This window comes from Dendrobates tinctorius, unplaced genomic scaffold (genome assembly GCF_039654945.1).
Source record: "Dendrobates tinctorius isolate UK_male_01 unplaced genomic scaffold, ASM3965494v1 ptg000264l, whole genome shotgun sequence".
Lineage (NCBI taxonomy): Eukaryota > Metazoa > Chordata > Amphibia > Anura > Dendrobatidae > Dendrobates > Dendrobates tinctorius.
Window position 1 is genome coordinate 152,423 of NW_027361931.1, and position 26,501 is coordinate 178,923.

At 47.8% G+C, this 26,501-nt stretch overlaps 1 long non-coding RNA gene across 1 annotated transcript; it reads left to right on the forward strand.

Annotated features, from left to right (window-relative positions):
* Positions 1–10,623: 10,623 nt before the first annotated feature.
* On the forward strand, positions 10,624–17,913 carry LOC141069440 (uncharacterized). The gene is made up of 2 exons (XR_012226571.1): positions 10,624–11,213; positions 16,792–17,913. It is a non-coding gene; the product is annotated as an uncharacterized lncRNA (long non-coding RNA).
* Positions 17,914–26,501: the final 8,588 nt, after the last annotated feature.

Here is a 26,501-nt window from a genome sequence, read left to right on the forward strand (position 1 = left end):
AGATCCAGGGTGGGGCCATAGAAGTCCATGGCATAGGGAAGGTGGATGGGGGGATGGAGCAGATCCAGGGTGGGGGCTATAGAAGTCCATGGCATAGGGAAGGTGGATGGGGGGGATGGAGCAGATCCAGGGTGGGGCCATAGAAGTCCATGGCATAGGGAAGGTGGATGGGGGGATGGAGCAGATCCAGGGTGGGGGCCATAGAAGTCCATGGCATAGGGAAGGTGGATGGGGGGCAGATCCAGGGTGGGGGCCATAGAAGTCCATGGCATAGGGAAGGTGGATGGGGGGGATGGAGCAGATCCAGGGTGGGGCCATAGAAGTCCATGGCATAGGGAAGGTGGATGGGGCAGATCCAGGGTGGGGCCATAGAAGTCCATGGCATAGGGAAGGTGGATGGGGCAGATCCAGGGTGGGGCCATAGAAGTCCATGGCATAGGGAAGGTGGATGGGGGGATGGAGCAGATCCAGGGTGGGGCCATAGAAGTCCATGGCATAGGGAAGGTGGATGGGGGGATGGGGCAGATCCAGGGTGGGGGCTATAGAAGTCCATGGCATAGGGAAGGTGGATGGGGGGGATGGGGCATATCCAGGGTGGGGCCATAGAAGTCCATGGCATAGGGAAGGTGGATGGGGGGGATGGGGCAGATCCAGGGTGGGGCCATAGAAGTCCATGGCATAGGGAAGGTGGATGGGGGGATGGAGCAGATCCAGGGTGGGGGCTATAGAAGTCCATGGCATAGGGAAGGTGGATGGGGGGGATGGAGCAGATCCAGGGTGGGGCCATAGAAGTCCATGGCATAGGGAAGGTGGATGGGGGGATGGAGCAGATCCAGGGTGGGGGCTATAGAAGTCCATGGCATAGGGAAGGTGGATGGGGGGGATGGAGCAGATCCAGGGTGGGGCCATAGAAGTCCATGGCATAGGGAAGGTGGATGGGGGGATGGAGCAGATCCAGGGTGGGGGCCATAGAAGTCCATGGCATAGGGAAGGTGGATGGGGGGCAGATCCAGGGTGGGGGCCATAGAAGTCCATGGCATAGGGAAGGTGGATGGGGGGGATGGAGCAGATCCAGGGTGGGGCCATAGAAGTCCATGGCATAGGGAAGGTGGATGGGGGGATGGAGCAGATCCAGGGTGGGGGCCATAGAAGTCCATGGTATAGGGAAGGTGGATGGGGGGATGGAGCAGATCCATGGTGGGGGCTATAGAAGTCCATGGCATAGGGAAGGTGGATGGGGGGATGGAGCAGATCCAGGGTGGGGGCCATAGAAGTCCATGGCATAGGGAAGGTGGATGGGGGGATGGAGCAGATCCAGGGTGGGGGCTATAGAAGTCCATGGCATAGGGAAGGTGGATGGGGGGATGGAGCAGATCCAGGGTGGGGGCTATAGAAGTCCATGGCATAGGGAAGGGGGATGGGGGGATGGGGCATATCCAGGGTGGGGGCTATAGAAGTCCATGGCATAGGGAAGGTGGATGGGGGGGATGGGGCAGATCCAGGGTGGGGGCTATAGAAGTCCATGGCATAGGGAAGGTGGATGGGGGGGATGGGGCAGATCCAGGGTGGGGGCTATAGAAGTCCATGGCATAGGGAAGGTGGATGGGGGGGATGGGGCAGATCCAGGGTGGGGGCTATAGAAGTCCATGGCATAGGGAAGGTGGATGGGGGCAGATCCAGGGTGGGGGCTATAGAAGTCCATGGCATAGGGAAGGTGGATGGGGCATATCCAGGGTGGGGCCATAGAAGTCCATGGCATAGGGAAGGTGGATGGGGGCAGATCCAGGGTGGGGGCTATAGAAGTCCATGGCATAGGGAAGGTAGATGGGGGGATGGGGCAGATCCAGGGTGGGGCCATAGAAGTCCATGGCATAGGGAAGGTGGATGGGGCATATCCAGGGTGGGGCCATAGAAGTCCATGGCATAGGGAAGGTGGATGGGGGCAGATCCAGGGTGGGGGCTATAGAAGTCCATGGCATAGGGAAGGTAGATGGGGGGATGGGGCAGATCCAGGGTGGGGGCTATAGAAGTCCATGGCATAGGGAAGGTGGATGGGGGGATGGAGCAGATCCAGGGTGGGGGCCATAGAAGTCCATGGCATAGGGAAGGTGGATGGGGGGATGGAGCAGATCCAGGGTGGGGGCTATAGAAGTCCATGGCATAGGGAAGGTGGATGGGGGGATGGAGCAGATCCAGGGTGGGGCCATAGAAGTCCATGGCATAGGGAAGGGGGATGGGGGCAGATCCAGGGTGGGGGCCATAGAAGTCCATGGCATATCATAGTTCTCTTTCTCGCAGTCTATGACATTTGCTCACATATTGCGCTGCTATCTCCACTGCTCTCTCTTCTTCCCCCAGCAGGATATGTTTTCTTTTCCTCCTTCATGGTGATGAAATTCGGGAAGAGATGTGAGAGTCTCCTGAAGTGAGTGTCCCTCACAGCTGAATATTTGGGGCAGTGTAGCAGGAAGTGGGTCTCATCCTCCAGGGCCTCCTGGTCACAGTGTTGGCACAGTCTTTCCTCCCTGGGCTTGTAGCTCTGCCTGTGTTGGCTGACCTCGATGGCCAGACTGTGGGCACTGAGTCTATATCGGCTTAGTCTCTTGCGGTCTTTGGGGTCCGGGAGTTTCTCCAGGTACGGAGCCAGTCTGTAGTCTCTCTGTAGACTCCGGTACATGGTCAGTTTCTGTGAGCTGATGATGTCGTTCTTCCAGTCACTTACATACCTTCGTCTACCTTCTTCCTGATTCCGGCTTTTGTCAGGTTGTTGTGGTTGGTGTTCTGGTCAGGTTGGGTTTGGTTGGGCTGTTCCAAGGGTCCTGGTTTCTCTGTTTCACCTACGTGTGTCAGGGCTTTATGGTGATGGGAGCTTGGATTGCTCCTACGTAGGTGAGCCCGGAATGACAGTGCCCTCTTTAGAACCGTTAGTTGTATTGGGAATCTGCCCAGCTTGGCCCAGCAAGCACTGTTGGAGGTGCTCCGATGGACTTGGAGGTGCTTGCAGAATTCTAGGTGGAATATTTCTGTTGGGCTGGAATCCCACCTTGACCAGTCTGGGTAGGTGGGAGGACCTCAGACTTCACTGCCATACAGGAGGATTGGGGCGATGATAGAGTCGAAGATTTTTAACCAGACCCTCACCGGTGGCTTCAGATGGTAGAGTTTCCTTCGGATGGCATAGAAGGTTTTGCAGGCCTTGTCTTTCAGGGTCTCTATGTCTTGTTTGAAGCTCCCTGATCGGTGAATCTCTAGGCCCAGATAGGTATATTTGTCCGTTCCTGTAAGGGCGCATTTGTTGAGGACAAATGAAGGGTGCTGGTCTGATTTTCTTTCTCTTCTGGAACACCATGATGTTGGTTTTCTTTAGGTTGACCGGTAGTGCCCAGGTGAAGCTGAATTTTTTTAGGTTGTCTTGGAGGCCTTTCTCGGTTGGTGACAAAAGCAGCAGGTCATCTGCATACAGCAGGAATTTCACCTGCGCGTCGTGTAGGGTGAGACCTGGTGCCGTGGAAGATTCCAGAGCGGTAGCCAGCTCGTTGATGTAAATGTTGAAGAGCGTTGGGCTTAGGCTGCAGCCTTGTCTGACTCCCCGGCTCTGCTGGAAATAAGCCGTTCTTCTGCCGTTCACACTCACACTGCAGAGGTTCTCGGTGTAGGAGCTTTTGATAATATCGTAGGTCTTTCTTCCTATTCTGCTCTCCAGCAGTTTCAGGAATAAGCCTGGGTGCCACACCGAATCAAAGGCCTTTTTAAAGTCCACGAAACAGGCGTATATCTTCCCGTTCTTTGTATCGTGGACGTGGCTCTGAATGAGGCTGTGCAGGGTGTAGATGTGGTCAGTAGTGCGGTGGTTTGGCATGAACCCTGCTTGGCTCTTGCTGAGGACGCTATGCTCAATGAGGAAACAGAGGATCCTCTTGTTCAGGATGCTGTTGAACAGTTTTCCCAGGTTGCTGCTGACACATATTCCTCTGTAGTTGGCAGGGTCATACCTGTCCCCATTCTTGTGGATGGGTGAGATGAGGCCTTGGTTCCAGGTACGAGGGTAGCCAGCACTTAGCACAATATTGAAGAGTTTAACCATTGCGGCCTGTATTTCTGGTGGGCTGTACTTGTATTTCTGGTAAGATTCCATCCAGGCCACCGGCTTTTCTATATCTTATGGAAGAGATTCTCTCTGCTACTTCCTGTAATGTAATAGGTGCATCCACGGGGTTTTGGAAATTTTTTACTTTTTCCTCCATTGCTTTTAGTTTTGCCATTATGCTTTCCTGTTCTTGGCTTAGTTCTTCCTTCGGGATGTCACCACCACCGATCCCCCTGGATGTGCCCCTTCCGATCATCCAGTCACCACCGATCCCCCTGGATGTGCCCCCTCCGATCATCCAGTCACCACCGATCCCCCTGGATGCGCCCCCTCCGATCATCCAGTCATCACCGATCCCCCTGGATGCGCCCCCTCCGATCATCCAGTCACCACCGATCCCCCTGGATGTGCCCCCTCCGATCATCCATTCACCACCGATCCCCCTGGATATGCCCCCTCTGATCATCCAGTCATCACCGATCTTCTGGATGTGCCCCCTCCGATCATCCAGTCATCACCGATCCCTCTGGATGTGCCCCCTCCGATCATCCAGTCATCACAGATCTCCTGGATGTGCCTCCTCCGATCATCCAGTCATCACCGATCTCCTGGATGTGCCTCCTCCGATCATCCAGTCATCACCGATCCCCCTGGATGTGCCCCCTCTGATCATTCAGTCATCACCGATCTTCTGGATGTGCCCCCTCCGATCATCCAGTCATCACCGATCTTCTGGATGTGCCCCCTCCGATCATCCAGTCACCACCGATCCCCCTCGATGTGCCCCCTCCGATCATCCAGTCATCACCGATCCCTCTGGATGTGCCCCCTCCAATCATGCAGTCATCACCGATCATCCAGTCACCACCAATCTCCTGGATGTTCCCTCTCCGATCATCCAGTCATCACCGATCCCCATGGATGCGCCCCCTCCGATCATCCAGTCACCACCGATCCCCCTGGATGTGCCCCCTCCGATCATCCATTCACCACCGATCCCCCTGGATGTGCCCCCTCTGATCATCCAGTCAGCACCGATCTTCTGGATGTGCCCCCTCCGATCATCCAGTCATCACCGATCCCTCTGGATGTGCCCCCTCCGATCATCCAGTCATCACAGATCTCCTGGATGTGCCTCCTCCGATCATCCAGTCATCACCGATCTCCTGGATGTGCCTCCTCCGATCATCCAGTCATCACCGATCCCCCTGGATGCGCCCCCTCCGATCATCCAGTCATCACCGATCCCCCTGGATGCGCCCCCTCCGATCATCCAGTCACCACCGATCCCCCTGGATGCGCCCCCTCCGATCATCCATTCACCACCGATCCCCCTGGATATGCCCCCTCTGATCATCCAGTCATCACCGATCTTCTGGATGTGCCTCCTCCGATCATCCAGTCATCACCGATCCCTCTGGATGTGCCCCCTCCGATCATCCAGTCATCACCGATCCCCCTGGATGTGCCCCCTCCGATCATCCAGTCATCACCGATCTTCTGGATGTGCCCCCTCCGATCATCCAGTCATCACCGATCTTCTGGATGTGCCCCCTCCGATCATCCAGTCACCACCGATCCCCCTCAATGTGCCCCCTCCGATCATCCAGTCATCACCGATCCCTCTGGATGTGCCCCCTCCAATCATCCAGTCACCACCAATCTCCTGGATGTTCCCTCTCCGATCATCCAGTCATCACCAATCTCCTGGATGTGCCCCCTCCAATCATCCAGTCATCACCGATCCACCCTTGATGTTCCCCCTTCGATCATCCAGCAATCATCGATCCCCCCTGGACGTGCCCCCTCCGATCATCCAGCCATCATCGATCCTACCTGGATGTGCCCCCTTCAATCATCCAGTCACCATTGATCTCCTGGATGTGCCCCCTCCGATCATCCACTGATAACCGATACCCTGGATGTGCCTTCTTTGATCATCCAGTCATCACCGATCCCCCTGGATGTTCCCCCTCCAATCATCCAGTGATCACCGATCCACTGGATGTGCCCCCTCCGATAAAACAGTCACATCGATCTCCAAGATGTGGCCAATCCGATCATCCAGTCATTACCGAACCCTCTTGAATGTTCCCCCTCCGATCAAGTCATCACCGATTGTAGTGCTAAGATGTTAATGGCCATCAGGAATCCATATTAGTAGTCTGTCTTTAAGGAACCTTTAAGATATTAGACAGTAACAGTTCAGCTTATATTAGCCTTGTATTTTCTGTAATCTTCCCAACACTTGCACCGCATTGCTCCTTTATCAATCTTTACTGGGAAAGCGTATGTTTATTCTATCATCCAATTACTACATAGTTTCGTTATTCATGTTTAGTGAGAAATGTCGTGTTTATACAGTAGTATGGTAAAACATTTGGTAGCAGGAGAGCCTTTGGCATATTTTATCCAGTGATGTATTTGTCCGATGTTGATTGATGTCTGGAGAGTTGGCCACTCTGCCAGAGGGATACTATATCGGACAAATAGAACTTGTTAGGGCTTGTGTAATACTTGGTTATGCAAGCATTTGTTTCTAAACAAGATATAAGTTGGGGAATACTTAAGCTAAGGCAGAAGCCCTGTTAACTTGTGGACGCCCGCGATGTCACAGTGTAGATCCCAGGAATTTCTCTCTTTGCTGTTCTGCTTCTCACAGCTGATGTTCCCAGACAGATGATGTGTACTATTCCTGGTGAAGTTTTTTTTGTGTAGTGTGCAATGCAAGTACTTTACCTTTGTGATTTATATTATACAAAACTGTACGCAATATCACACTATTTCCTATTTTCTGTAATCATTTAATTATAATAAAATTAATCACCTAATTTAAAGCCGTATCCGACCCCTTTGAATACTTGGCAAAACACCAGTCCACTGGATGAGCCCCCATCGATCAAGTCACCATCCATCCCCTGGGTGTGCCCCCCCTCTGATCAACCAATCACCACCGATTTCCTAGATGTGGCCCCTCCGGTCATCACCGATCCCCTGGATATGCCCCCTCCGGTCATCCAGTCACTGATCCACTGGATGTGCCGCATCTGATCATCCAGTCATCACCGATCCCCTGGATATGCCACCTCCGGTCATCCAGTCATCACCGATCCCTTGGATGTTCCTCCTCCGGTCATCCATTCAGTCATCACCGATCCATTGGATGTGCCTCCTCCAGTCATCACCTATCCACAGGATGTGCCCCATCCAATCATCACCGATCCCCTGGATATGCCCCCTCCGGTCATCCAGTCATCACCGATCCCTTGGATGTTCCTCCGGTCGTCCAGTCATCACCGATCCATTGGATGTGCCTCCTCCAGTCATCACCTATCCACTGGATGTGCCCCATCCGATCATCCAGTCATCACCGATCCACTGGATGTGCCCCATCCGATCATCCAGTCATCACCGATCCACTGGATGTGCCCCATCCGATCATCCAGTCATCACCGATCCACTGGTTGTGCCCCATCCGATCATCCAGTCATCACCGATCCACTGGATGTGCCCCATCCGATCATCCAGTCATCACCGATCCACTGGATGTGCCCCATCCGATCATCCAGTCATCACCGATCCACTGGATGTGCCGCATCCGATCATCCAGTCATCACCGATCCACTGGATGTGCCGCATCCGATCATCCAGTCATCACCGATCCACTGGATGTGCCGCATCTGATCATCCAGTCATCACTGATCCACTGGATGTGCTGCATCTGATCATCCAGTCATCACAGATCCCCTGGATATGCCCCCTCCCGGTCATCCAGTCATCACTGATCCCTTGGATGTTCCTCCTCCGGTCATCACCTATCCACAGGATGTGCCCCATCCAATCATCCAGTCATCACCGATCCACTGGATGTGCCCCATCCAATCATCCAGTCATCACCGATCCACTGGATGTGCCCCATCCGATCATCCAGTCATCACCAATCCACTGGTTGTGCCCCATCCGATCATCCAGTCATCACGATCCACTGGATGTTCCCCATCCGATCATCCAGTCATCACCGATCCACTGGATGTGTCCCATCCGATCATCCAGTCATCACCGATCCACTGGATGTGCCCCATCCGATCATAAAGTCATCACCGATCCACTGGATGTGCCCCATCCGATCATCCAGTCATCACCGATCCACTGGTTGTGCCCCATCCGATCATCCAGTCATCACCGATCCACTGGATGTGCCCCATCCGATCATCCAGTCATCACCGATCCACTGGATGTGCCCCATCCGATCATCCAGTCATCACTGATCCACTGGATGTGTCGCATCCGATCATCCAGTCATCACTGATCCACTGGATGTGCTGCATCTGATCATCCAGTCATCACCGATCCCCTGGATATGCCCCCTCCCGGTCATCCAGTCATCACTGATCCCTTGGATGTTCCTCCTCCGGTCATCACCTATCCACAGGATGTGCCCCATCCAATCATCCAGTCATCACTGATCCACTGGATGTGCCCCATCCGATCATCCAGTCATCACGATCCACTGGTTGTGCCCCATCCGATCATCCAGTCATCACCGATCCACTGGATGTGCCCCATCCGATCATCCAGTCATCACCGATCCACTGGATGTGCCCCATCCGATCATCCAGTCATCACCGATCCACTGGATGTGCCCTATCTGATCATCCAGTCATCACCGATCCACTGGATGTGCCCCATCCGATCATCAAGTCATCACTGATCCACTGGATGTGCCGCATCCGATCATCCAGTCATCACTGATCCACTGGATGTGCCACATCTGATCATCCAGTCATCACCGATCCCCTGGATATGCCCCCTCCCGGTCATCCAGTCATCACTGATCCCTTGGATGTTCCTCCTCCGGTCATCACCTATCCACAGGATGTGCCCCATCCAATCATCACTGATCCACTGGATGTGCCCCATTTGATCATCCAGTCATCACTGAACCACTGGATGTGCCGCATCTGATCATGTTGAACAGCTATGCCATTATGGATTACTCCTTAATTGTGGTCCCCTGATGAGCCCTGACACTGGGAGGGGGTGAAACGCATAGGGACAATGCTATTGGGACTGGATTCAGATAAGTAACCTATTATGGTCTTTTCTGGGCATGCTTTTTTTTTTTTCTTGTGGTATTGGGATTGACTGTACCAAAGACCAAAACTGTGCTATAGGATTCCTGTGTTTGATAAGGACTATAAACTACTAATGTGCAGACATTTACTAGCTGAGTAGCAGGTTTGTACATCGAGCTTATGTGCACTTCATTATAAGAGCCCGCTTTCTCTATTGCTTGAGGGAAAGCGTCTAGACTAGGCGTCTCACATCCAGGTAGTGGAATTCTTGGCCATCTAGCACTTTATATGGCTCAGTCTACGGGATGACTGGCTGGCGAAGAATACCTCTTACTGAGGGTCAGTTTTTTACGGGCATTTTCTGAGACAATGTTTTCACCAAGTTCAGTGAGCCATACTATGGGCCACACCGCCTCCGTTTAGGAGCAGGCGCTCGTCTCCTCAGACATATAACCTCTACTGGCTATTCAGCTGTTTGTATGTTTGTGGTTGGGTGGTGATAGGTTGGGTTGGTTTTGTTTTTTGCAATATACTATTATCTATGTCGTCTACTTTTATATATTTTTGTGAAATAAAAATATTGTTTTTATTGGTATCCAAGAGAGCTTATATCTGATAGTCCCCTTTTTCTGAGATGATCTGTACCGCTTTTTCAAAACCTACCTTGTATTAGGTGCTGTCAGCTATATTTGTCTACATATATTTACTCTATTGTATCAAAAAATAAAATAAAATTTTAAAAAAGGTCTTGGGTTTTCTTTCTGGTGGTTCAACACTGCACGATCAGCAAGTCTCCCTATGTCAGTGCTTCGCTGACAGCTTATATGGAATGCAGAAGCTGCTTCATCTGCATGCTATAGAAGCGATCAGCATGCAAAAAATGGTTGTCCCACTATGGGACAAAGTGTAAAACTTAGGAAAAAGTAAAAAAAAAAAAAAATTTTTTAAATAATTTTAAAAATATTTTTAAAAAAACAAATAAAAAAATATTACATCAATAAATATTTTAATTAAAAAAAAAATCTAAACAAAAGTACACGTTTGGTATCGCCGAGTCCACGACGACCTGACCTATAAAACTGTCCCACTAGTTAATCCCTTTAGTGAACGCCATTAAAAAACAAACAAAAAAAACAATGCTTTATCATCATACCGCCGAACAAAAAGCGGAATAACACAATCAAAAAGACGGATATAAATATCCATGGTACCGCTGAAAACATCATCTTGTCCCGCAAAAAACGAGCCGCCATACAGCGTCATCAGCGAAAAAATAAAGTTATAGCTCGCAGAATAAAGCAATGCAAAAATAATTATTTTTTTATATAAAATTGTTTTTATTCTATAAAAGTGACAAAACATAAAAAAATATATAAATGAGGTATCGCTGTAATCATACTGACCTGAAGAATAAAACCGCCTTATCAATTTTACTGCACACGGTGTTAAGAGTTAATACTAAAATCAGAGTTGAAGTTTCGTTTTATCCATTCAATGTAAGGTTTCGTTTCTCCGTTTTTGTTGTTGTAAGATAAATTTTTATAATTGGCATGGCCTGTCATGAAACCAGACTGTTTCCATCAGGTGCAAGATAAGGGGCTGGGGGGGGGGGAGTGTATTGCTCTGAATATGCCATTATACTACTTTCTATTTGGATACGGACATATATGTAGTTTCCGGTTTTCTTGCAATATTATTGGCTTATAAAGTGAAATGATGCTATTGGTACTTGAGAACCTTGCATAATTAAGCAAAAGATTATAAAAGATGTGACTAAAATAAAGGGGCTTAGTGATCTGCCTCGATCCTCCCGTACAGAGACCCCCGTCTCCGTGTGGTCATTTGAGTTGCTAGCAACACTGGAATAATTTGGAAATCACTGGCTCAACCGTGAAGGGTTAATTTAACTCTCTCCTTATCAGCTTGGTGCGCAATGTGGGGCCCCTGAATAGGGACGCCTCTGCCCCCCGGAGGACAACAAGACAAAGGACCCTCGGAGCGGACACATGTGCTGGAAAATTGGGACTGATCACCCCCCCACGACAACCACGGTAAGTTGGCAGTTATACTGTTCAGACTGACCGTTGGTGTGGTTTTCCTGTGCTTGTTGCTGCAAAGAGGATCTGAGGTTTGTCCCCTGGTGGGGTGATACATGGGTGGAATCATATAGAGGTGCAGTCCCGTTGGGGGCCCAGTGCTCGAACCGTACCTCATAAGGGACGGACACCCCGGATTGACCAGTGATTGTGGCTCTCTTTATAGTCAAAATATCCTGAATTCCTGAATTCACTGTTAGTAATCAGGGTGGTCATGTGATCGAAGATGGGTAGGATACGTAACTCAGGTATATATAGATATATATATATATATAACCAGAGGTGTCCGGAGGGAGAGTCTGAGACGCCCTCCTCCTTTCACTGAGTACCACAAATTTTGGGCAATCCCAGAGGGGGATTATTGACCCGGTGGAACAAACTGAGACGGCCGCTCCAGTATTATGCACAATTGAAGTAAGGGTATTTAGCTGTAAATGAGAGAATCTGTGGAAGGAAAAGAAGAATTTTGTGGCTTGGCACATGTATAATACAAAATAAAATTGTGGTACCGTGTTAGCCAGAAACATAGATGTAATGATTCAAGGTGTGATACCTTTATTGGCTAACCAGAGAAATTATATTTGCAAGCAAGCTTTCAGGGCTCAGGCGGCCCCTTCATCAGGCTAGATTACAAGTGAATCACTGAGAAAAGATGGCAACATTTAAATAGGAATTACAACAGGACATGAGATGATGCTAGCTATAGACATGCCAAGGAAATCAAATTAAGGTTTTTGTTACACATGCAGATGAGGACCAAGTGTTCTATTAGAGATCTGAAGACCTTCTTGTGGAGGTGTGAACTGTGTCCATGTAATGAGTCATGAACCCAGGTGTCAAATTCAGTCCTATTGTTAGCGATTGGAACATATTTATAAATTTAAACTCCCAAATCTTCCTTTCTCTGTCACTATTAAAAAAAATGAAAAATGACCTTTCAATATTAGGACTTTTAGATCTGCCAAGCTGTGTCCAGGTCTAGAGAAGTGTATCCCTACAGGTGTGTCCAGCTCAGTCTTTATCGTATGTCTGTGCAGATTCATCCTTGTTTGTAGCTTTTGCTTAGTTTCCCTGATGTATGTCCCTGCATTGCACCTTGTACACTGTGTCATGTACACGACATTGAAGGATGGACATGAGAAAGAGTCCATGCTCTTATAGTCCTGATTTGTGTTGGGTATAGGGACTTTATCTGTTGGTGATATGTGGGGGCAGGTCTTGCATTTCTTACTGTTACAGGGACTGTGCCTGTCTCTGAAGGTGATGTGAGGGTACTTCTGACAAGGATATTCCTTAGGTTGGGAGGCTGTTTGTAGGAGAGAAGTGGCAGTTCCGGGAATATTGCTTTCAGTCTGTGGTCTCTGTGGAATATGGGTTGGAGGTCTGCGATGTTTTTCTGAGTGATTATTATTATTATTATTATTTATTGTTATAGCGCCATTTATTCCATGGCGCTTTACATGTGAGGAGGGGTATACATAATAAAAACAAGTACAGTAATGTTAAACAATACAAGTCATAACTGGTACAGGAGGAGAGAGGACCCTGCCCACGAGGGCTCACAATCTACAAGGGATGGGTGAGAATACAGTAGGCGAGGGTAGAACTGGTCGTGCAGCGGTTTGGTCGGTCGGTGGTTACTGCAGGTTGTAGGCTTGTCGGAAGAGGTGGGTCTTCAGGCTCTTTTTGAAGGTTTCGATGGTAGGTGAGAGTCTGATTTGTTGTGGTAGAGAGTTCCAGAGTAGGGGTGATGCGCGAGAGAAATCTTGTATGCGATTGTGGGAAGAGGAGATAAGAGGGGAGTAAAGAAGGAGATCTTGTGAGGATCGGAGGTTGCGTGCAGGAAAGTACCGGGAGACGAGGTCACAGATGTATGGAGGAGACAGGTTGTGGATGGCTTTGTATGTCATGGTTAGGGTTTTGAACTGGAGTCTTTGGGTAATGGGGAGCCAGTGAAGGGATTGACAGAGGGGAGAAGCTGGGAAATAACGGGGGGACAGGTGGATTAGTCGGGCAGCAGAGTTTAGAATAGATTGGAGGGGTGCGAGAGTGTTCGAGGGGAGGCCACAGAGCAGGAGGTTGCAGTAGTCAAGGCGAGAGATGATGAGGGCATGGACTAGGGTTTTTGCAGATTCTTGGTTAAGGAATGAACGGATTCGTGAAATATTTTTGAGTTGAAGTCGGCAGGAAGTAGAAAGGGTTTGGATATGTGGTTTGAAGGAGAGATCAGCGTCAAGGATTACTCCGAGGCAGCGAGCTTGTGGGACTGGGGAGAGTGGGCAGCCGTTTACTGTAATGGATAGGTTCGTTGGGGGGGGGTCATGTGAGATGGGGGAAAGATGATGAATTCTGTTTTGTCCATGTTAAGTTTCAGAAATCTAGCGGAGAAGAAGGATGTAATAGTGGACAGACATTGAGGGATTCTGGTTAGTAGGGAGGTGATATCTGGTCCAGAGATGTAGATCTGTGTGTCATCAGCATAGAGGTGATACTGAAAGCCATGAGATTCTATGAGCTGTCCCAAGCCGAAGGTATAGATGGAGAAGAGCAGGGGTCCAAGGACTGAACCTTGGCGGGACTCCGACGGATAGGGGGCGAGGTGAGGAGAGAGAGCAGAGGTCTCTGAGGTGAGGAGGTGGTGTGTGAGTGGGAGACGCTGAATGTCCGGTCTGTTAGGTATGATGAGATCCAGGATAGGGCCAAGTCTGTGATGCCAAGAGATGAGAGGGTCTGTAGTAATAGGGAATGGTCCACTGTGTCAAAGGCAGCTGACAGGTCCAGGAGGAGGAGGACAGAGTAGTGTCGCTTGCTCTTGGCGGTTAAGAGGTCATTGGTGACCTTAGTAAGGGCAGTTTCAGTGGAGTGGTGTGACCGGAAGCCAGATTGTAAGCGGTCGAAGAAGGAGCAAGAAGAGAGATGGGAGGACAGTTCAAGGTAGACGTGTTGTTCCAGGAGCTTGGAGGCGTAGGGGAGAAGTGATATAGGGCGATAGCTGGATACAGAGGATGGGTCAAGAGAGGGCTTTTTGAGGATAGGCGTGATAGTAGTTGTAGTTTTCTATCCTCATTGTCTGAACAGATCTGAATGTACCTTAGAGCTTGACTGTAGGTTCTAGAAAATGGATTTGGGATTTTGAAGAGTTGAGGGTGAGTTTGATGTTTGGGTGGAACTTGTTGCACATGAATTGTGTGACGAAGGTGTTAGGAAGAACAGAGGAAGTGAATTCTGTTTTTATTGCTTTGTGGAAAAAGGAAAAATTGTCTTATGACAGGGACGGGATGATTTATGGTTCAAGAAAGTGACTGTGGTATAAGAATGTGATTGATTAAAGAAGGAACTAAGATTGATATTAATGTGTCAGGGAAATAGTTAAAAGTGATGATTTGAAAGAAGTTGTCTCCCTGCTAGATGACAATTGTACAAGGAGACCGAGAGTCGCAGCCCCCACCTCTGCTCACGGCACCTATTATCATTGCTAGTGGTTGAGTGTCCACCCCTTCCATTTACCAGCTACGGAGAGAAAAAAAAAAAAAGGAGCAAACAGCAGCCTCCAGCCCCCACCACAGCTGCGAGCACACAGTGTGCCCTTCAGCCCACACAGCAAACTCTCGCCCCCCTTCCTCAGACTTCAGCTAGTGGGAACCCTGCTCCTCAGCCCCTCCCTGCTAATTCTCGTTACTGCTCAGTTTGTGATCTCTCCCACATGTCCAGTAAATTTACTAGGGAGAGATTTATTATCGCAGTTCCGCTCCTGAATACAATTCCAAGATGATGGTCAGATGGTTTTTTTTTTGTTATAAAATCCCTATGTAGATGAAGACAGTGAGGAAATCTGTATTTTGCATGCCCTTCCTACAGTTATGATGGCCCTGATAGGCTCAGATCCACCCCCAATATTGCCTGAGGATCAACGACTCACCCCATACCTCTCAGAGATACTATCTAAACTCTGGTCAAAAGGGCCAAATGATATAGGGAAAATGCCTGTAGAACCAGTAAAAGTGTTTCTCAAACCTGGTGCCTAATCCTCATACTCTTTTGTCCCAAATACCCCAGGATGCTGCTTGGTTTACAGTTATTGATCTTACCAATGCCTTCTTTAGCATTCCGTTACACCCAGACTGCCAGTTTCTATTTGTATTCACTTATCTGTCCATATTAACTGTCGTCCCTGCTATGTCACAAGGGGCACAAAACAGTCCCAACCAGTTTGCAAAAAAAAAAAAAAAATATGAGCAGGTGTCTTTTGCCACTGTTAGCCTCCTTAAGTATCTGGCAGCACTGAACTGTCGGGTTTCGGCCTCGAGACTTCAGTTCTGCCTTGGTCAAGTGATATTCTTGGGTCACGGCCTCCTTCAGGGTGTAGACACCTCGCAGAAGAAAGAATAATAGCTGTCAGCTCCCTTCCTTTCCGAAAAGATGAAACTGGACTCCAGCGTTTTCTTATGCACTTATTGTTGTCAGTGGATACCGGATGCATCCCGCATAATGCATCCCCTTTACAACGCCTTGAAAGACGGTATAATGAACTATAAGGAAAGATGGCAGTGATGAGGATTACCTCCAACATGATTGTTCCCAACTTCTGACTGAAGAAACAGCTACTCCACCAAATGTCAGTGAGAACCCACTCCCAAATCCTGATCTGGTGTTATACACAGATGGTTCAAGATATGCTGACGAGTTTGGTAGATTCCACACGGGATACGCTGTTACCACAGAGGACACTGTAGTACACGCAGCTGCACTCCCGCCCTCACAGTCAGCACAAGAAGCAGAACTCCAGGCTCTGTCTACTGCATGTACTTTGGCCAAGAACAGACGGGCTAATATATACACGGACTCACGGTATGCATTTGGTATTGCTCATGATTTTGGGGCTCTATGGGCCAATCGAGGGTTTATTACTACTGCCGGAACCCCAGTGAAAAATGCTGAAGCTGTTAAAACCCTCATGGACTCGATCAAATTACCTACTCAGGTGGCCATTATCAAAGCTAAGGCGCACGGTCCTAGGAACAGTCCACAGACTGTTGGCAACGCATTTGCGGATATGCAAGCAAAAGCCGCCGCTCTCTTACCCGTTGAACCAACCATACCAACTATGGTGACCACACGCTCTCAGCGTAAACAGTTACAAGAAGCACTGACCCTACGAGAACCTGATGATCTAGAACAGACTGAAGTTTTCTGTCGGACCCCGCGAGACCGCTTAATGACGATGCAGAGAATGTCTCCAGTGGGAAAGTTGAGAGGTTGAACGGCACACTGAAGGGACAATTGACCAAAATGATGCAGGAGACTACAGCTCCATGGCCAGAGCTCCTACCCATTGTATTATATCACCTCTGTACTATCCCTATTACAAAACATGGCCTGTCCCCATATGAGATATTGTTTGGTGCTAGGCCCCCAGTTGCAAATTTCCAGCCTCAGCAGTTATCAGAAGAGACTGACTGTGCTGTTCAATGTGTTATTCAGCTTAGTAAAAATCTTGCTAACACCCATGCTCTAGTTTTCTTTTCCTTTCCAGATTCAGCAGAAACCGACACCTGACATAACCTGAAGCCTGGTGATTTGGTAGTCGTGAAGAGGCATGTCAGGAAGCACGGACTAGAACCCTTGTATGACGGTCCCTATGAAGTCCTCCTCATCACCCAACAAGCCAATAGCAAATGAAGGGACATAATGTTTTGGTTTTCTGCATTTTTCATATTATTATTGGTAGAAGTTAAAAGTTAAAGTTAGAAGATATTCAATGACTCAGAGATCAATACGATAAAGACAATGATCGTAATAAGGACAGTTGGTGGTCAGACACCTTCTCCTTTTTCAATTCAGCCAATTGATTTAGGGGAATTGGGGGCTGATAGCTGGGATCTTACAAAGCTTGTTACACATTGCTGCCTGTATCCTTGTTGTATATGTGATACTAAAACTTGTTCTTTGGTGTATTCCTGTATGTATTAGGAAATTCTGCACTAAGCCAGCTAATGATGATACCAAAGGTGTCGTTGCCCCTGCTCTTCTCTGCACCGATCTCAAATGGCTACTTGATGAAGATGCTGAAGCCAAGCGCATGGCTACCTACAAAAGATCCCCACCACCGTCATCAAAAGTTATTCGTGAACTGCAGTATACAGGGGGGACGGGTGCGCCGCAACAGACATGACTGGTAACACGGCATCAGTCATGTGAAGACCAGTACCCCTCAAGCTGTTAGCTTGGGATAGCACCTCTGATGCTGCATATGTGTTAAAAAAATTTGTCTAGGGGGGAATGTTAAGGGTTAATACTAAAATCAGAGTTGAAGTTTCATTTTATCCATTCAATGTAAGGTTTCGTTTCTCCGTTTTTGTTGTTGTAAGATAAATTTTTATAATTGGCATGGCCTGTCATGAAACCAGACTGTTTCCATCAGGTGCAAGATAAGGGGCTGGGGGGGGAGTGTATTACTCTGAATATGCCATTATACTACTTTCTATTTGGATACGGACATATATGTAGTTTCCGGTTTTCTTGCAATATTATTGGCTTATAAAGTGAAATGATGCTATTGGTACTTGAGAACCTTGCATAATTAAGCAAAAGATTATAAAAGATGTGACTAAAATAAAGGGGCTTAGTGATCTGCCTCGATCCTCCCGTACAGAGACCCCGTCTCCGTGTGGTCATTTGAGTTGCTAGCAACACTGGAATAATTTGGAAATCACTGGCTCAACCGTGAAGGGTTAATTTAACTCTCTCCTTATCAGCGGAACGGTGTAAACGCACCCCCCAAAAGAAATTCATGAATTGCTGGATTTTGTTCATTCTGTCTCCCAAAAATCGGAATAGAAAGCGATCATAAAATGTCACATGCCCGAAAATGGTACCAATAAAAACGTCAACTCATCCCGCAAAAAACAAGACCTCACATGACTCGGTGGGCCAAAATATGGAAAAATTATAGCTCTCAAAATGTGATGCAAAAACTTTTTACAATAAAAAGCGTCTTTTAGTGTGTGACAGCAGCCAAACATAAAAACCCGCTATAACGCCTCCTTCACACGTCTTGATATTTCCGGTACCGGAGAGGTCAGTGTCCGTGTAACTAATTCTTGCGGCACCCATATGGCATCCGTACCACATGGACGGGCCACAGGGAAGAAGCGTTACAGTAAGCGCTGTTCCCCAGCGCCAGGTGCTGAACACGGCTCTCATCACTCTCCCCTGCTCTGCCGGCGATCGGTAATAAGAGACAGCAGGCAGCGGCCGATGGGACTATTACTGCTGCCACCTGCTGTATCTTTTATTACTTAAATGTAACTCTCATCATTCTCCCCTGCTCGCACCGATCGCCAGCAAAGCAGGGGAGAGGGATGAGAGCGGTGTTCAGCACCGGGGAACAGCGCTAACTGTAACGCTTCTTCCCCGGCGTCGATGCATGTCACATGGATAACATCAATCTGTGTTATGTGTACGCACATGTGCGGGATGTTTTGTGGTCCGTTCTGACATTAAAAAACTGACATGTCAGCGTGTTTTGCCCACGGACACACGATCCATAGAAACACTCTGACATGTGCACAGAACCATTGACTTGAATAGGCAAATAGCGCTCCGTCTCTCCCGAGTCTCTCCGCATGGCTAAGCAGCACTGTACAGCCACATATGGGGTATTGCCACGATCAGTAGAAATTGTGGGACAAATTTTGTTGCCATTTTTACCCACTTCTTCTGTGAAAATGTAAAATCTTTGGCTAAAACAATATTTTGGTGGTAAAAATGTAGTTATTTTGTCCTCACTGCCCAATGGTATAAAATTCTGTGACACACCCGTGGTGTCAATATGATCACTGCACCTCTAGATGAATTCATTCAGAGGCGCAGTTTGTAAAATGGGGTCACTTATGGGGGGTTCTGCTGTTTTGGCCCCTCATGGGCTCTAGCAGTGGGTCATGGCATCTGCAAACCATAACAGTAAAATCTGGCGCTCCTTCCCTTCTCAGCCCTGCCGTGCGCTCAAATAGTGGTTTACCCCCACATATGGGGTATCAGTGTTCTCAGGACAAATTGCACAACTCTTGGGGTCCAACTTCTCCAGTTACCCTTGGGAAAATAAAAAATTGGGGGCGAAAAGATCATTATTTTTATGGCTTTACATTATAAACTTCTGTGAAGTTCTTTGGGGTCCAAAGTGCTCTCCACACATCTGGATAAGTTCCTTATGGGGTCTAGTTTCCAAAATGGTGTCACATGTGAGGGGTGGGCTCTCCAAACGCGACATGGAGTTCAATCTCAATTCCAGCCAATTTTACATTGAAAAGTCAAACGGTGCTCCTTCCTTTCCAAGCTCTGCCATGCGCCCAAACAGTGGTTTACCCCCACATATGGGGTATCAGCGTATTCAGGACAAATTGCACAACTTTTCGAGTCCAAGTTCTCCTGTTAGCTTTGGCAAAATAAAAAAATTGGATCTGAAGTATTTTTTTTGCTAATAAACTTCTTGAATGTGGTTTTGAGCACCTTGAGGGGTGCAGTTTTTAGAATGGTGTCACTTTTGGGTATTTTCTATCATATAGACCCCTCAAAGTGACTTCAAATGTGAGGTGGTCCCTAAAAACAAAAAGAAAAAAAAAATGGTGGTGTAAAAATGAGAAGCTTCGACTGAGCTTGCTTCATCATCACCTAGTATATCCAAGAACATTTTTTATACTGTGTGCTCTAGGTTTGGTGAGCTTATAGATTCCAGAAGGCCACGTATTCCAATATTGTTCCTTCTATTGCGGTTCTCTGCGTCTTCCATTCCTGTAGCTATTTCTTCCAATTTGAGAGTGTGACTTGTAATGATATCCCTATAGGTTTGTAGCTCTTGTAAGATGGTTTCTTGAGACTTCTCTACCTCCTCTACTCTAAGAATTCTGTTTTTAGGGTATGGAGTTCTTTTTTTGTAGGAGTTTTCCAATCTGCAGGTGAAATCTTCTTTATCTTTTTAAGTGGGAAGCGCCTTAATGATGTACTTGGTAAGATCAAGTAAGCGTATATCATCTGCCACTTCGGTATCAACCTCTCCATCCTCTGTTGCTCTTTGAGGGGGATGGTGTGAAGCCAGTGGGTCTTGTGAGTTTTCGGTGAGAGCCTTGGATGTCATTTTAGATCTTGTACTTCTGTTTTGGTTGTTTGAACTTAGAACCCGGTCCATATCGTCAGGGAAGCTCATGGAATCTATGATCTGTCTAGCAAGTCTCTTGTGTTTGCCCATATGAGCCAGTGAGTCCGGATTATTTGCTAGTAGCCGTGAGGGAGCATGTGGAATGGGGGTAACCGGTCCATGTAATCTACTCCGCCATGAGCAAACGCCCCCCCTCTATTTATAAGTTCTGTCTCAATTAGAGATGCGGCTGGCGACCCTGGGGGTTTTGGACAGACTGTTCTCCTTCCCAGTAATGTCAATGAAATCTTTCATCCTTTATCTTTTCACTGTATGGCATTATAGAATTTGTTCAGTGAGGAGGGAAGGACTTGGCACATTAAGTGGACTTGATAAACTAGTTTTATTGTTCACTGCCTGGTGGGATATACCCGTCCTTAGCCCCCTCACTGCCTGGTGCGATATGCCCGTCCTTAGCCTCCTCACCGCCTGGTGGGATATTCCCGTCCTGAGCCCCCTAACCGCCTGGTGGGATATACCCGTCCTGAGCCTCACTGCCTGGTGGGATATACCTGTCCTGAGCCTCCTCACTGCCTGGTGGGATATACCCATCCTGAGCCCCCTCACTGCCTGGTGGGATATACCCATCCTGAGCCCCCTCACTGCCTGGTGGGATATACCCATCCTGAGCCCCCTCACTGCCTGGTGCGATATGCCCGTCCTTAGCCTCCTCACTGCCTGATGGGATATACCCGTCCTGAGCCCCCTCACTGCCTGGTGGGATATACCCATCCTGAGCCCCCTCACTGCCTGGTGGGATATGCCCATCCTGAGCCCCCTCACTGCCTGGTGGGATATACCCGTCCTGAGCCCCCTCACTGCCTGGTGGGATATACCCGTCCTGAGCCCACTCACTGCCAGGTGGGATATACCCGTCCTGAGCCCCCTCACTGCCTGGTGGATACGCCCATCCTGAGTCCCCTCACTGCCTGGTGGGATATACCTGTCCTGATGATCCCAAATCCTTTCCCGCAGACCGGTGATGAAGATTGGTATGGAATAACCTGGGCGCAGACTTTCAGGTGGCTGACGAGTAACGGATTCAACTTCTTTCCCTGCTCTATCTGGCTCTGGGGGGGGAAAGGGTAGGGGATTAGTGGCAAGGACCGTCCGCTGGAGAACCCCAAACACTCTTGATGTGTTAGGGCTCTGCCTCGTAGACCACAGAGGATATGGTAGTGACACAATCCTAGGTCGGAGATCAGAGTGACAATTCTACTCTGTCACCCCCAAAAGCCATATCTGGAAGAAAAAGGGAAATTAATATATGGGGCGATCCAAAAGTAATGATAATCAATAATAAACACAATGAATATAGTCAAAAAAATTTTTATTTTTCTACATAGTCTCCTAATAAGTCTATACATTTAGTCCATCTCTTTTCTAAACTTAGAATTCCCTTCGAAAAAAATTATTGATCTTGACCCTCAAAAAATTCCCCAACAGCGGTTATCGTCAAATTTCTTGCCCCGGAGGTGTTCCTTGAGCCGAGGAAAGAGAAAGAAGTCACTGGGGGCTAGATCTGGCGAATAGGGGGGGGGGGTGTTCCACCAGTTCAAAGCCCACTTCTTGAATGGTAGCCATGGCAACTGCAGCTTTGTGAGCCGGTGCGTTATCTTGGTGAAACACCACTCCAGCCCGCAGTTTGCCGCGCCTTTTCTCCTTGATAGCCTCCCGCAATCTTCTTATTTGTTCTGCGCAGTAGGAGCCCGTAATAGTGGCTCCCTTCTCCAAATAGTCCGCCATAATAATTCCTTCAGCGTCCCAAAAAACGGACGCCATAACCTTCCCTGCTGAGCTTGACACTTTGAATTTTTTCGGCGTCGGTTCGTCGGCTCGTTTCCATGTCATCGATTGTTGTTTAGTTTCGGGATCAAAGTGGTGGATCCAGGTCTCATCCATGGTCAAAAAACGTGACCAAAAATTCTCCTTGTCTGCTTGGAACTTTTCGAGATTTGCTATTGAAATGTCAACTCGTTTCTTCTTTTGCTCGTCGGTTCACATTTTTGGCACCCAACGCGCGGAGACCTTTCTCATATGCAATTCTTTTGCAAGGATTCTTTGAATACTGCCATATGAGATCCCTGTGACCTCCGCTACATGCCTGATAGTCACTCTTCGATATGCCATCACAACTTCAACTTTTTTCACGTTTTCTTCATTGAGGGACGTGGATGGGCGTCCTTCGCGATGTTCATCTTCCGTCGATGTTCTTCCCAGCTTAAATTCCTTGGCCCAGCGTGCAACTGTGGAATATGGAGGAGAAGAGTCCCCCAATGTTTCCACCAAGTCGCTGTGTATGTCTTTGGTAGACATTTTTTTCAAGCAGAGGTATTTGATGACAGCTCTGAGCGTGTTTTTTTCCATTTTGATGTTCACTCCTTGGCAGTTCATATTCAAATGAATGTAGCTCCCAGGAATCGTGGCCTATTTACGTGATTTTTTTTCCTGGACTAGTGGGTACCTAAGAGAGAAGAAAACATTTTATTTTAATTTCTGTGTGCAATAGAAATAACCGATTATCTTTACTTTTGGATCGCCCCTCGTGTGTATATATATATATATATATATATATATATATATAAAAACCTAAGGCAGAAACCGTCCAGAGTGGCCCACCGAACGCCCCTTCCCCCCCACCAAGTATAAAACCCCCATCAGATGTCCCCCGCCCACCAAGTATAAAACCCCCATCAGACGCCCCCATGTATAAAACCCCCAGACGCCCCCCCACCACCAAGTATAAAACCCTCATCAGACGCCCCCCGCCCACCAAGTATAAAACCCTCATAAGACGCCCCACCACCACCAAGTATAAAACCCTCATCAGACGCCCCCCCGCCCATCAAGTATAAAACCCTCATCAGACACCCCCCGCCACCAAGTATAAAACCCTCATAAGACGCCCCACCACCACCAAGTGTAAAACCCTCATCAGACGCCCCCCACCACCAAGTATAAAACCCTCATCAGACGCCCCCCGCCCACCAAGTATAAAACCCCATCAGACGCCTCCCCGCCCACCAAGTATAAAACCCTCATAAGACGCCCCACCACCAAGTATAAAACCCTCATAAGACGCCCCACCACCAAGTATAAAACCCTCATAAGACGCCCCACCACCACAAAGTATAAAACCCTCATCAGACGCCCCCCACCACCAAGTATAAAACCCCATCAGACGCCTCCCCGCCCACCAAGTATAAAACCCTCATAAGACGCCCCACCACCACCAAGTATAAAACCCTCATAAGACGCCCACCACCACCAAGTATAAAACCCTCATCAGACGCCCCCCACCACCAAGTATAAAACCCTCATCAGACGCCCCCGCCCACCAAGTATAAAACCTCCATCAGATGCCCCCCGCCCACCAAGCATAAAACCTCCATCAGACGCCCCCCAAGTATAAAACCCCCATCAGACGTCCCTGTTAAATATTATTAGTTATGGATTTATTAGTTATGGAGTTTAATTTTTTTATTATACTTCGTTCTGTACTGAACTTTGCCTTTCGCTGATACTGTATGTGTTATTTTTAAGTTTAGCTTGAGGTAAATGTCAACTCCATATATACCGAGACCACATGCTTTGAAAGACGTATATTTAAGTTGGGGGCTACTCTAGAGCTGGGGCTCCTTCCCGATCACCATGAAACACGTTCGAGGAGTCATCTGTGCGGGGCCATGACGCTACAGAGAGCTGGTATGTTAATCCAACTCACATCCAGAGAAGCTACGCACTACAGGACACATGTCTTTTCAGAGTTCCAGGAAAGAAGGTTACAAGCTTAGCTATGAACTAATGGACAATCTCTCTTTCTCCTATTTTTGTTTTTCTGTAATAATCTTTTCTTTGATGGAAGAATCCAAATAAACCACTACATTTTTATCTGGTATCTAGTCCTAAGTATTTTACAAGAATACGCATTATTTTACATTGGAGAGCCAGCCAGATCTGAATTTTTGTACTTTTTTTGCGGATTTCCCTCAACTTGCCCAAAAGGGGGATTGAACTTTGCTAACGTCAGTCATATGTGCAAGTTATCAGGAACTCCACTACGCACAAGAATCAGACAGAACCTAGAAGTGAGGACTAAGAATTGCCACATGGATTGAGAAGTATTACAAGTGCCAGACGTGTGAAGACAAGAGCCCAGAGTTGTCCATCAAAGGAACAAGCTGAGATATTTCAAGGTAAGAAAAATAAAATGGATTTCATTACTTCTTATGCTAAGCAGAGTAAATTGAAATTTAAGTCTGTAGACGAGTCTAATTCAGAAGTATTATGGCTTAGCTTATATGCAGAGTGTGAAATGGATAATCAGAAGTTAGATTCTAAGCTTTTCAACAGAGAAAGAGATAAGTTGAAAAATATTCTACAGATGGTAGATATATTTCATAGATCTGTGTCAGAGAAATCCAAAAATGATTGTGTAGAGGAAAATAGTGATGTTCCCGAGATTCACTGTAATGTGGAGAAACAGTTACAAGTAGCAGCAGCCATTCAAGGTGACCTTGCAGACGTGGAACAAGATGGAGAAGTAGGAGGAGACTTCAGAACTGACGTAGAGGACGTACAAGGGAAAGACGGACCACTAAAAATAGATCACTCACAGGCCCAACTCCAAAGTAAAGTAAGGAAAAATTTGATAAAAATATGCAAAATCATTCCAGCATGATAACTGTGACGAACAGCCCACCGCCGTTCGTCTACTTACGGGCGACACTAACGGGGGGTCCCGCTGCCACCAAAACGTGACGGACAGCGGACCCTGTGTCACCACTATGTCACAATCCCACCACTGACACCGGTGTATCAGCGGACGGAGGGGCGTGACACAATGCCGGCACACGGCTATCACAGGCGCAGTGGGGCTTATCTTAGTTATCCCAACACTGGCACCATGTGACCAAAAATATCCAGCAAGCTAATCTCGCTCTACAATTTGCCGCAGGGGGAGTTTAATTTGGATGCCCCACCACTGCTATCAATCTTCCAAGTACTGCGGGGATTTATGTATATCCCACTTTCTCAGTTCCACTTTGGAACTTGCAGCTCTCCGGCGCCCCCCTTACCCTCAGGTCAGTCAGGGAACTGCACCTAGGATAATTGGTTGCCGGACGGGCTGCCTGTTGTGAACCGGCAATTAGGCTTCTGCAGTAAGGGAATTATGAATGCTGGTGCCGCAGACCCTTATTCAGCTATATAAGACCCTTCTAGACTGCCAGCAAGCCGCAATAGCCGTACACAACGCGCTGCCACCAGTCACGGTTACTTAATTCACAGTGTTAAATTAAGAGGGTCCGTGGCAAACCCCTTGAATTAGTAGCGATTATCTATCAAAGGCGTATAGTTCGAGTCTTAGAGCATAGAGACAGATCTAAATAATTATTTCATTTATTTTCTGAAAGAGGACAGTGATTACAGATAAAAGTTGCTATAAAATTAATACATAAAATATGTACAGTACAGGTATAAAATAAAAGTGGAGAAAACAAAGAGATTACACTCACAGTTCCATATTGTTCCTTAGGCAGACCATGCGGCTAAGGTGGGTGGAGGCGGAGCTGCACTTCTCCGCTCATCTGGGTCTTTCTAGCACGACGACTTGAGCTGTTCTGCCCTGGTTTTGTCCAGGAAATGCTTTATAGACTTGCTATGTGACATCACGGAGAGATGCATGCTGGATTAATCCCACCTCTCCCTTTTGGATTTAGAATTACACTAGAAAACTTATACTAATCATAACTCCGTGGGGGCAGCCTGCACAGACATATATAGGGCATCATTGGTTGTGATTTGTTGAGTACAATAATTCAAGACCAAATATGCAGTAGTTCTGATACACCGTTTAGCTGGAACACATATCTCAGGTTCTGAAAGGATTAGGCTTCGCAAGAACCACGGCAGCGACGCTGTGACCGCCCGGATTACAAAAATGTTGTTTTCATATCTCCAGGGTATTTGGTTCTTATGGTATAGTCTCTCATAGTTTTATTCGTTTCAAACAAAGAAGTTTTTCCCGCTCTGAAGAGGAGCCAAATGGT